The 10623-nt window shown below is 54.9% G+C and overlaps 1 pseudogene; it reads left to right on the forward strand.

Annotated features, from left to right (window-relative positions):
- Window positions 1-146: 146 nt before the first annotated feature.
- On the forward strand, window positions 147-4734 carry LOC145719388 (large ribosomal subunit protein uL15m pseudogene; annotated as a pseudogene).
- The last annotated feature ends 5889 nt before the right edge of the window (window positions 4735-10623 follow it).

The raw sequence follows: 10623 nt of genomic DNA on the forward strand, positions 1-10623 counted from the left end.
TTTTTTTTTTTAAAGATTTTATTTATTTATTTATTTGAGAGAGAGAGAGAGAGAAACAGCATGAGAGGGGAGAGGGTCAGAGGGAGAAGCAGGCTCCCCGCCGAGCCGGGAGCCCGATGTGGGACTCGATCCCAGGACGCCGGGACCATGACCTGAGCCGAAGGCAGTCGCTTAACCAACTGAGCCACCCAGGCGCCCTCTGCTTATCTTTTTTCCCCAGTGACCCCGGACTGTAATTTAGGACTCTGGCCTGTCACTCAGCCAGGATTTGATCGCTGCCCAGGTGGGTGCACACTTGCTTGCTGCACCAGGTGTGTCCTGGTCAACGGCCATTGGTCTGCAGGAGGCAGACCTGCACCCCAGGCTCTGGCTAAAGGGCCTCAAGAGCCAGCCACCCCGGTGGTCACGTGGAGCAGAGAGATTGGGTCTTAGAGGTATCTGTTCTGCAGGCAAGGGGGACCCCATATGGGGCTCCCTGTTTAGCAGATTGGACAGCCTCTAGAATAATCCATGAAAGATGGCAGCTGGTAGCCCAGACGCCTTGAATAGGAAGCATGTAGCCTCAGGTGGCAAGTCTTTTGGCAGGTGTGACGGCAGATTTGGAAAGAAAGCACACACAGACCTCAGGGAACGCACACGCCTTACAAGCAGCATTGGATATTTGAGCCAAAGCGTCTTTTCATCCCCATCGAGGGCATGCGGAGAGAGCACAGCATTGAGCATGGAACCCCTGAGCTTCATGGGGACACACTTATAAATATGTAAGCATACAACACATCTTAAAATAACCTCACACGGGGCCATATTCCCTTTGCAGAATAATAATAATGAGCTCATTAGGGAGATAGTCAGAAAGCAAATTTTGTTTAGTAAGTGATAACAGAATATGAGAGCAAGGAGGCTCCAGGTGGGAATTCTGGATCTATTTGGTGTCTGGCTTCCACTCTGGGCCAGGCAGCCGAGCTGAGGTGCTGCCTGGGGCCTCGGTTGCCTGGGGCTCTGTCCCCACCCCTGGTCTTGGCCTCTCTGCCCACCGAGGTGCCCAGGAGGGGAAAGAGGGCACAGACTTCAGGAACATTCCCCTCATGTCTCTAGGAGGTTGGCCACAGAAGCAGGGTTTGTAGAGGCTGCTTTGTTTTTTAAGAAACCAAAACTAAACTAATTTTCAGTTGACCCCCGTGCGTCATGGAGTGTAAGGGGGGGGCTTCTCCCCTGGGAGGAAGTGGGCTGGAGCACAGAGAGGTGGGGCGTTGGGAGGCTGCGCATCCTCGGACAGAGGGGGGTTCCCGGGACTTGAGGCTGGGAAGCAGCCGCCACGCTGCAAGGGAACAGAAAGGTGTCCTCAGTCCACGGAGGGGCCAGCCCCACACACAGCCCCCATGGAGCACGACAGCATGCCGAGCACCACCAGCACCCCAGAAAGAGTCCTCGTGGGGCCCAGGCTCCCTCCGCACCCAGGGCCACCCACCCAACCCAGGCTCCTTGATCAGAGTATATCAGTGAGGCCAGAGGGAGGGCCCCATGTGGTCCGAGGGGTCTCCTCTGCACGCAGTCTGCCCCTGCACCCCTGCAGAGATGCCCATTCTCGGAATTGCTGGCTTCCCAGCCGTGCACCCGCTGTGCATGAGTCTTGCCCCAAAGTACAAACATGTCCAAGGAAGAGGCTGCCCAGAGCATCGGGGGGGGGGGGGGCCTCTGGGTTCACCCAGCACTTCCTATTTTCAGGAAAAACTAAGACATCAACATTTTCAATATAACTCAATGGTTAATTTTATGTGTCCACTCGGCCAGGCCTTGGTGCCCACTGGATGTTGCTGTGAAAGTGTTTTCTAGATGCAATTGACATATTAATCCACCCAGTCATTTGAAGGTCTTAAGAGGAAAAGAGTGAGTTCCCAGGAAAGAGGGACTCTGCCTCTGGGTGACTGAGCCTGCAAGATCCGTTCTTCCCTGGTCTACAGCCTGCGTCTGTCCCACTTGGAGGTTCTGGGTTCTGTCTGTCTGTCTGTCTCTGTCACTATCTGTCTCTCTGTCTCTGTCTCTCTGTCTGTCTCTCTGTCTCTCAGTCTCTGTCTGTCTTGTCTCTCTGTCTACATCTCTCTGTCTCTCTGTCACTCTTTGTCTCTGTCTCTCTGTCTCTGTCTCTCTGTCACTGTCTCTCTGTCTGTCTTTCTGTCTGTCTCTCTGTCTACATCTCTCTGTCTCTCTGTCACTCTGTCTCTGTCTCTGTCTCTCTGTCTCTGTCTCTCTGTCTTGTCTCTCTGTCTACATCTCTCTGTCTCTCTGTCACTCTTTGTCTCTGTCTCTCTGTCTCTCTGTCTACATCTCTCTGTCTCTCTGTCACTCTTTGTCTCTGTCTCTGTCTCTCCGTCTCTCTGTCTCTCTGTAGCAATATCTGTCTCATCTATATATGTGCACACATCCTATGGGCTCTATTTCCCTGGGGAACCCTGACTAACACACATACACTCAAGTAAAAGTGATTCTGAGAAGAAAAATGTTGGATATGGCCCATTTTTAAATCAATAAAATTTCCAGTTTTTCTCCACCTGCCAACAAACCTCTTAAAATTTTTCCCCTTAAGTTCTAATGGTTAAAAATGCCTACTTAAAAGCAATCTTTAAATAATTAAAGCAGGCCACCCCGGGCGCCCTTGGACGGTCTTGGCTCTGCATGTAATGACCGGTCCCATGCAGGGCAGTGGGGCAAGGGCCCTGGACCTGCTCCAGGCCCTGCCCCATGTGAGCTTGGCCAACCCAAAGCCGAATCCAGGCTCTAGGAAACCGGAAAGACGGCGAAGAGGTCAGAGAAGAAGTAGAAAATGTGGCCGAGGCCATAAAGGAGAGCGTCAGAGAGGAACCCGGCCCAGACTGGGCTTTGAGGGAGGCCAGACTCCATTTTACCTTCGAATCCCAAAATACGGGTTTAATGAAGGTCATAGCTTCAGAAGCCAGTATCAGCCTTTGAGTCTCAATAGATTGAAGTATCCTATTGATTTGGGTCAAGTGGATCCTACTCAACTTATTGACTTACTCAGCTGGTCAGTGGAAGAGGTGTGACCATCCAGCCACCTAAAAGGGATTATGGTGTCCAGCTGGTAGAGGAGGGTGCTGACACCTTTAAGGCAAAAGTTAATATTGAAGTGCAGTTGGCTTCAGAACTAGCCATTGCTGCAACTGAGAAAAACGGTGGTGTTGTTACTATGGCCTTCTATGACCCAAGAAGTCTAGAAATTCCGTGTAAACCCGTTCCATTCTTTCTGCACGGACAACCCATTCCAAAACGAATGCTTCCGCCTGAAGCACTGGTACCGTATTATACTGATGCAAAGAATTGTGTTTACCTGGCCGATCCTGCCAAATTTCCTGAAGCAAGACTTGAACTTGCCAAGAAGTATGGCTATATTTTACCTGATATCACTAAAGATGAACTCTTCAAAATGCTTAGTACTTGAAAGGACCCAAGGCAGATTTTCTTTGGTCTTGCCCCGGATGGGTGGTGAATATGGCAGGTAAGAAAATCCTCAAACCTACAGATGAAAATCTCAAGTATTACAGCTCATGAATTCCCTTCCAAGAAAGCAGAGTTGTAAAGGAGTTCTGGAAGAAAACAGACATGCTTATTTCTCATCATCTTGTCTTGATTTATGGTGCTCTAGATGTTGATGTTAATTTTCCATGTAGCCCTATATCCATTTTTATCTAAAATTGAAATAAAAAATGGAATAAGCAAGGGCTGCATAGGGGAACTGAATCTGTGTGGGTTTTTTCTCACTTAAAAAAAAACAGACTCCCTGGTTTTCTGCCAGAGGAAGATGGTAACTTTTAGGGTATTTCTTGTTCGTTTTCTCATAATCTTTTCGTCCAGATCTTGTGTTATCATTGTTGCAAATCAGAATGAATGTGCAGGTGGAATGGAATTGACTTTTTTTTAAAGATATTTATTTATTAGAGATAATGAGAGCAAAAGAGGTCACAGAGGGAGAGGGAGAAGCAGACTGGCCACTGAGCGGGGAGCCCGATGTGGGGCTCGGTCCCGGGACCTTGAGATCATGACCTGAGCTGAAGGCAGACGCTCAACCGACTGAGCCACCCAAACATCCCTGGAATGGGATTAATTGCTAAGCCTGCTCAGTCAAGGTTAAAGCAGTTACTAATGGTGGCCCATCTTAATAGCCTCAAGGAAGCTCTGCTATCCAGTGTCAAGGTGGAAAGCCTTCAACTCTGGATTATTAAGATATGGGATTTGAGCTTAAGGTTTAAACACAGTAAATAAGTAGTACAGTATTTACTAGAAAAACTAAAGCAAAAATTCCAAGTGAATTCATTTTCTCAACTCATCTGATAAGAGTAGACAATAACAATTAAGCCATTAACCATTTTCTTGAAGAAGTGTTCTGATTCTGCTATTTTACTTATTTCATAGATATTGGAGACCTTTGTTTTTCAGTCATTTTAAATGATTTTTGAAAAATTGTTAAGTGATTATATAAGCCATAAAAACAACTGGTAATGTGAAAATTTAACTCAGTTAATGTAAAAGGTTCAGCGTTCAGCTTATTTAGCTTTGCAAAGATGTGTTGTACCTGAACCATACAAAAGCTCACTTTATCCTGCTGCAATTAAATCTCAAATAAGTCATGATCATTTTTCCACAGGAAAAATAAATTATTCTTGGCTGTTTATTTTTTAAAATAAAAAATTTAAAAGCCTAAATAAATAAATAATTAAATCAAACAGTCCCCTCTGTGAAATACAGTGTGTTTACGAGCTCTGATCTCCCGGTGGTGCTGTGGTCCCTTTGCTCTCCACCTGCCAGGTGTCCAGGGCCCCTGAGAGGCCAGTGCATCTGTTCTCTGGACCCCTCCCCACCAAGGAGGCCAGGGATCCCAGGGCCTTAGCATTCTGAAAGAGGAATTTCCTCATAAGCCGTAGCTGAACCCAAGAATACTGCCCTACTCAGAGTTCTCAGCATGGGCTTCAGAATCCAATGGCTGGGGCTCTACCCACCTCTGTTTCTCCCTTCTGACCATGGGGAACAAACCAAACTTCTAGAGAACATTCTCTGTGGTCTGCTGGGAGCTCCCAGTCTTTACCATGCATGTGTCCACTAGCTCTCCACTGGAAACGAGCAGCTGAGAGACCATGGAGTAAACCACCATGAACCACAGACTAAACCACCACAGACCATGGGGTAAACCACCACAAACCACAGACTAAACCACCACAGACCACAGACTAAACTACCATGAACCATGAACTAAACTACCACAAACCACGGACTAAACCACCACAGACCACAGACTAAACCAGTTTGAACCATGGACTAAACCACTACAGACCACAGAGTAAACCACCACAGACCATGGAGTAAACTATCACAGACCACAGAGTAAACCACCACAGACCACAGACGAAACCACCACAGACCACAGACGAAACCACCATGAACTATAGACTAAACCACCACGGACCACAAAGAAAACTGCTGTGAATCATGAGGAAAACGTCTGGTGGACAGGGCCTCACTGGGACAGCTCTGCTCACACAGGTGGCCCCATCAGGAAAGCAGACAAGACACTGCTTGGTCATAGGATGCAGCCAAACCTCTGCTTCCATCTTTGTTCGCACACATCATGACACCGAGCCCCTCCTGTGTGTCCTGACCAGGTGACCACTAGGAGCAGGGGAGGTGGGTTCCCTTTAAGGTCTTTCAGTGAACGGCTCCAAACAGCCCCCACCTGCCAGCCCCTCCCTGCTATTACACGGTGGGTACTTTGCTGCTGTGACAGCGCTTCAAGCACTCCCTTTCCCTCTCTGTTGGTCATGGAATCAGAGCATCAGTTCCCCTCTCCCCCCAGGAGACACAGGGAGCCCCCCAGTCAGTCATCTCCTCGAAATCTGATTGTTGGTGTGTATGTCGTTATGATCCTGCACACGCTGGTGATAGAGGCCGATGAGGCACGGGGAGGAAAGCCCAGGCTGCCCCCCGGGGGCACAGAAGGAGCATCTGTGTTCGGACAACGGCGGCTGAGGATGGAATGGGGCGGTCCAGCTCGCCCGCCCCGCGGCTGACAGTGAAGGACACTACCACGCCCCATGCCCTACAAGGGGCACATCTTCCGAGAAGACGCATCATGACCTGCAAGAGCAGGACGCCCGCCCGGCGCCGCCCGGAGCTTAGGACCCAGACTCAGAAGACCCCCCAGTAGCTGCCCGCCTCCAAGGACCGAGTCAGGCTGGCGCTTGGGGTGCACCCGGTCCTCACAACCAAGCTTGTGCGAGGCATCAGATGGGAGCAGGCGCCCTGACAGGATTGGGGGCCCAGCGCTTGGGGGCACACCCCCCCACCCCGGAGTGGAAGAGTGACAACTGGGCCAATCCAGCCTGCACTCAGGTCCGCGTTTCTGCACTGGGGTTTGTCCCCAAAGGTGGCCCACCAGCCATGGACCCAGCCTCCCTACAGCTGTGGGTCTCACACTCTGGGCTCCGCAAACTAAAGGGATGAGAAACAGAGCAGAACCCTCAGGACACAGGCCACGGTCGAGGAACACGGTCCTCACTGTGGTGGGGACCAAGGGGGATGCCTGGAGGCAGACGTGGGTGATGCTCCAGGGAAGGTGGAGCTGCTGAGTGTCGCTGCCGGGGTGGCAGGGAGGGCTGTGCCCAGTGACGTTCGATGACCTGTCCTCAGGGGTGAGCGCTACGGGGCTTGTGGGCAAACACTCTCATTTCTTGACCCTTGGGGTCATTCCTCCCATGTCACAGAGGCAGAGAAGATGCTCTTGAGCCAGGCCTCACCCTCTTGAGGACAGGCTGCTTGGGGGCGCCACACCTGTTGACCCCATGGGACCAGGACCTGGTGCCCACTCAGGACCTGCTGAGTGGCTACCTGGCCGACGCTTCCTGGGACGGGGGAGGCGTCCCTTGGCACAGCCTTGCGGAGACTTCGGGTAGACTTCTGGGTCGGGTACCCTCTGAGAATTCGAAGGCCCCACCTACACCAGGGAGCTCAGCCGCTAGGCTCATTTTCAAGGTGAGTGGAGACAGCACCAGACCAGGAGACCTGTGCACACTCAGCTCACGCCCAGCCGGCCCTCCCCTGGCTGGCTGCAGGTGACAGCCTTCCTTCGCATGCTGTGCCCCGTGTCCTGGGCCCCAGAGAGCCTCCCGCACCTGCTCCCAGCCACTCGTGCTGCTGGACCGGGGAGGCCTCTCTGGACCTCACGGACACCCCACGGCACCAGCTGGGCTGGCGTGTGGGCTCCGCCAAGCTATATATGGAGCTGTGCGGAGACAGAGAAGCCAAGCCCAGGACTGGAGGCAAGTACCACCCCGGGAACGAGGTCTCAGCCCCGCCAAACAGCCCCCTCCCCACAAGAGTCCCCAGGCCCGAGTGTCCTACTGGGTTTGCCCTATGAGGTGGCCACTGCTGTGGGTAAGGCTGGAGGGCAAGCTCCCACAGTTCCCCCTAAAGAACTGCTCACAGGCCCCAGGCGGCTGGCCAGGACTCTGAAGTGAACTTCCGCGGTACCCGGGCTTGGGTCAGAAAAGGCGCAAGGTCAGGACGACACCAAAGGCCAGGTCACCAGGGCCACATGGAGCAAAGGAGACCAGAAATGTGGAGGGGCCTGGAGTCGTCTGCCAGGCTTCCCTCACACTGTCCCCAAGACCCTCGCCATGCCGGCTCTGGTACCTTGTAACTGAACTGGGTCCCCCGTTCCCTCCACCTGAGCCCCCATTCGTGTCCCGTCTGACCAGGGCTGTCCTGGGCGACTGCTGCCCATGGCGGGAGCGCACCGGCATCCCCTGGGTGACGCTGGGCCTACCTGGAGAGGCAGAGGGTGAGACGAGCAGGTGGGGAGGGTCGCGGGCGCCGGGCAGAAGCCCGCGTAGGCCAGGACCTGCTGGGCGGGGTTGTAGAGGATCTGAGGCGGAGTGGATGGGCCGTAGGCCAGCTGGGACGGGGGGACCTGTCACGAGAATGGACACGCGTCAGCCAGCCACCTGGGCTGCAAGCTGATGGCCTGCGGAGCCCTGTCCTCCCGCCGCCCTCCTTTGACGCCTCTCGGGCCAGAACTAAACCCCTCAAAGCAGGGCTTATTTTTGTTTTTTATTTTTCTCTTTGTCTCAGGGACTCGCCAACATGCCGGGTTAGGCCAGGATCTCTTTGGTGTTTTGTTTGAAAAAGCAAGAAAACTGCTGGTTCTGTGGTGACTGGGTGGCTCAGTAGGTTAAGTGTCCGTCCCTGGATTTCGGCTCAGGTCATGATCGCGGGAGTGTGGGATCAAGCCCCCCATCAGGCTCCACGCTCAGTGGGAAGTGTGCTTGGGATTGTCTCCCTCTGCCCCTCCCCCCCAAAATAAATAAATAAGTCTTAAAACCCCACCACTGGTTCCTCCCCCCCAGGGGCATCTGTTACGGGGCGTCTCTCAGCGCGGGTGTGGCAGTAGGGGGTCTGACTGCCCACGTGTGCTGTCCCAGACACCACAGCACAGGGCTGCGCCCCCTGGTTGCAGGGATTTCTGGAGAAGTGCACATAACACCAAAGCACCCAACCCCTCTGGGCCCCGCTCTTATGAGCTCACCAAGTGACTCCAGGACTTGGGCCTTCCGCCTGTCGCCCCCAGAGGGGGCTGTGGGCTGGAGCCCTCCCCAGAGGGAGGCTTGGGGGCTTCCAGACTGAGGTTCCTCCCTGCACGGACAGACCTGGATTCTCTGCCCACCGACACCGCGGGGCAGGCCCTGCCACGTCGGGGAGGGGCTTCGGTAGCAGAGAGGGAGTATCTGAAAACTCGTGGCCGCCCACTGAAGGTAAGTGGAGGCAGGGTCCTGAGCGGTGGGGATGGGAGGGGACCAGCGGGGGCGGGCAGCAAAGGAAGCAGAGAACACACCCACATCTGCCCACACCAGCACACCCTCGGAGGGAGGGGCACCTGTCACCTCCTGACCCCCCCACCACCGGGCTGCCTCTGCACACCCCAAGAGTCAACTAAGGACTCTAAGAAAGAACGGGAACCTGGGGGCCCACAACTCGCCGGCCGTGTTCATGACCACACCCTGCCGAGCACCTACTGTGTGCGCTGGGCTGAGCTACGAGCTATCCTGGGGGACTAGAGCCATGCACACGGAGGGGTGTGCAGAGCATCTCGAGACCTGAGACCGGATTTGTGGGGGAGCATCCCTCAGGCTGCATCCCGCGGCCTGGGGGTTGGGCCATGCAGGGCTGGTGGCAGGGTGTTGTGGGCTGGAGAGGGCTCTGCTGGGCCTGACTCTGTGTTTGTGCCATTTTGGGGTTTGGAGGATGAGCAGGGTTGGGGTCTCCCATGAGGGAGCAAAACGTGTCGGCTTGGGCAGCCCTGCTCTGCTGGGGACGCTGGGAGCCCAGCCTGGCTCAGGCCTCTCTCCCTGCACCTGCCCATCTGGCCCTGACTTGCCCGGGGCCCAGCCGCGTGCCTGAGGACTCGCCGCCCACATTTCTCAAGGTACCTTTCCCACACAGACTGGGTTAAACGCACTGCCACGTTCCCGAGGCCACGCCGCCCCCGGAGACCCTCCTGCAGACCCCAGTCCTCACACTCTGCCTCCCTGCGCCCTCCTCGGGGCAAGCATCTGGCGGCAGCCCTGGGGGCCTAAAGATAATCTTTAAATTATAAAATCCATTAAACTTACAAGACTACTCAGTAGGTGTAAAATTTTAAGGAATAACCTTCCTTCTTTCTTACAGTACCCCAGAGCTTTGACACGGCTCTGTGGCCTTTGCTGACTGGTGGCCCTTCTGGACGTCGCTTCATTCTGAACCATCCAGCAATTTTACTGTGGACTTGGCTCCTAAAATTGACCAATGACCAAGGTCTCCAGAGCACTCGGGAAGCGCCAGCCCGACGCCAGTTTGGGTGTGGCCTGTGGGGGCCTGGTGTGCATGTGTGGTCACACTGGCCTTTCCCAACTCAGGTGGGTGCCGTGCGCTCTCCGGAGTCGGCGACCGGCTTCAGGAGGCGTTGTGTGCTGCGCGGGAAGTCTAGAACAAGCAGGTACAGGGAGAAGACAGGACAAGGGCGAGCTGCTCCCGGTGCAGACGTACAGAGAGAAGCGGGCAGAGGGCGCTGCCCGCGGGGAGGCTCAGCGGGAGCCGCGGCTGGCAGCCCCCGCCTCTGCCAGGCGCCCAGCCCTAAAGCCCCCGTTCACAGGTTCACACGTTGGGATCACCTCTACTTTGGGCAAATGCGGACTGAAGCCCTGGCTCCAAGACAGGAGGCTCGGGGGTTCCCTGTGCAGCGGGGGTAAGGGGGTGGGGTGAACAGACGGTGGGGGGCAGGTCGGTCACTCCTCCCGCGTCTCCAGTGGTTTGGGGCAGCCCGCGCCTCAGAGGAACCGCTCGTGTGAACAGCCGGTGAAGGCTTGCCGTGTCGCCAACACCCTGCGGGCTGTCTTCACGAGCCTCTACTCCCCCATGTGTAGGTGAGGATAAGGAGGCCCACCCTGCCCACCCCGGCGGACGTGGGCCCCGAGCCCCGACCCGTCTGGAGGGCCAGCACCCGGGCCCGACTCACCATGTCCTTGAAGGCCCCCAGGACAGCTGCCGTGAGGATGCCCAGGAGCACGCCCAGCACGTTCAGCACCG

Source organism: Leptonychotes weddellii, unplaced genomic scaffold, assembly GCF_054177405.1.
Source record: "Leptonychotes weddellii isolate Sample4059 unplaced genomic scaffold, ASM5417740v2 HiC_scaffold_4141, whole genome shotgun sequence".
Taxonomy (NCBI): Eukaryota; Metazoa; Chordata; class Mammalia; order Carnivora; family Phocidae; genus Leptonychotes; species Leptonychotes weddellii.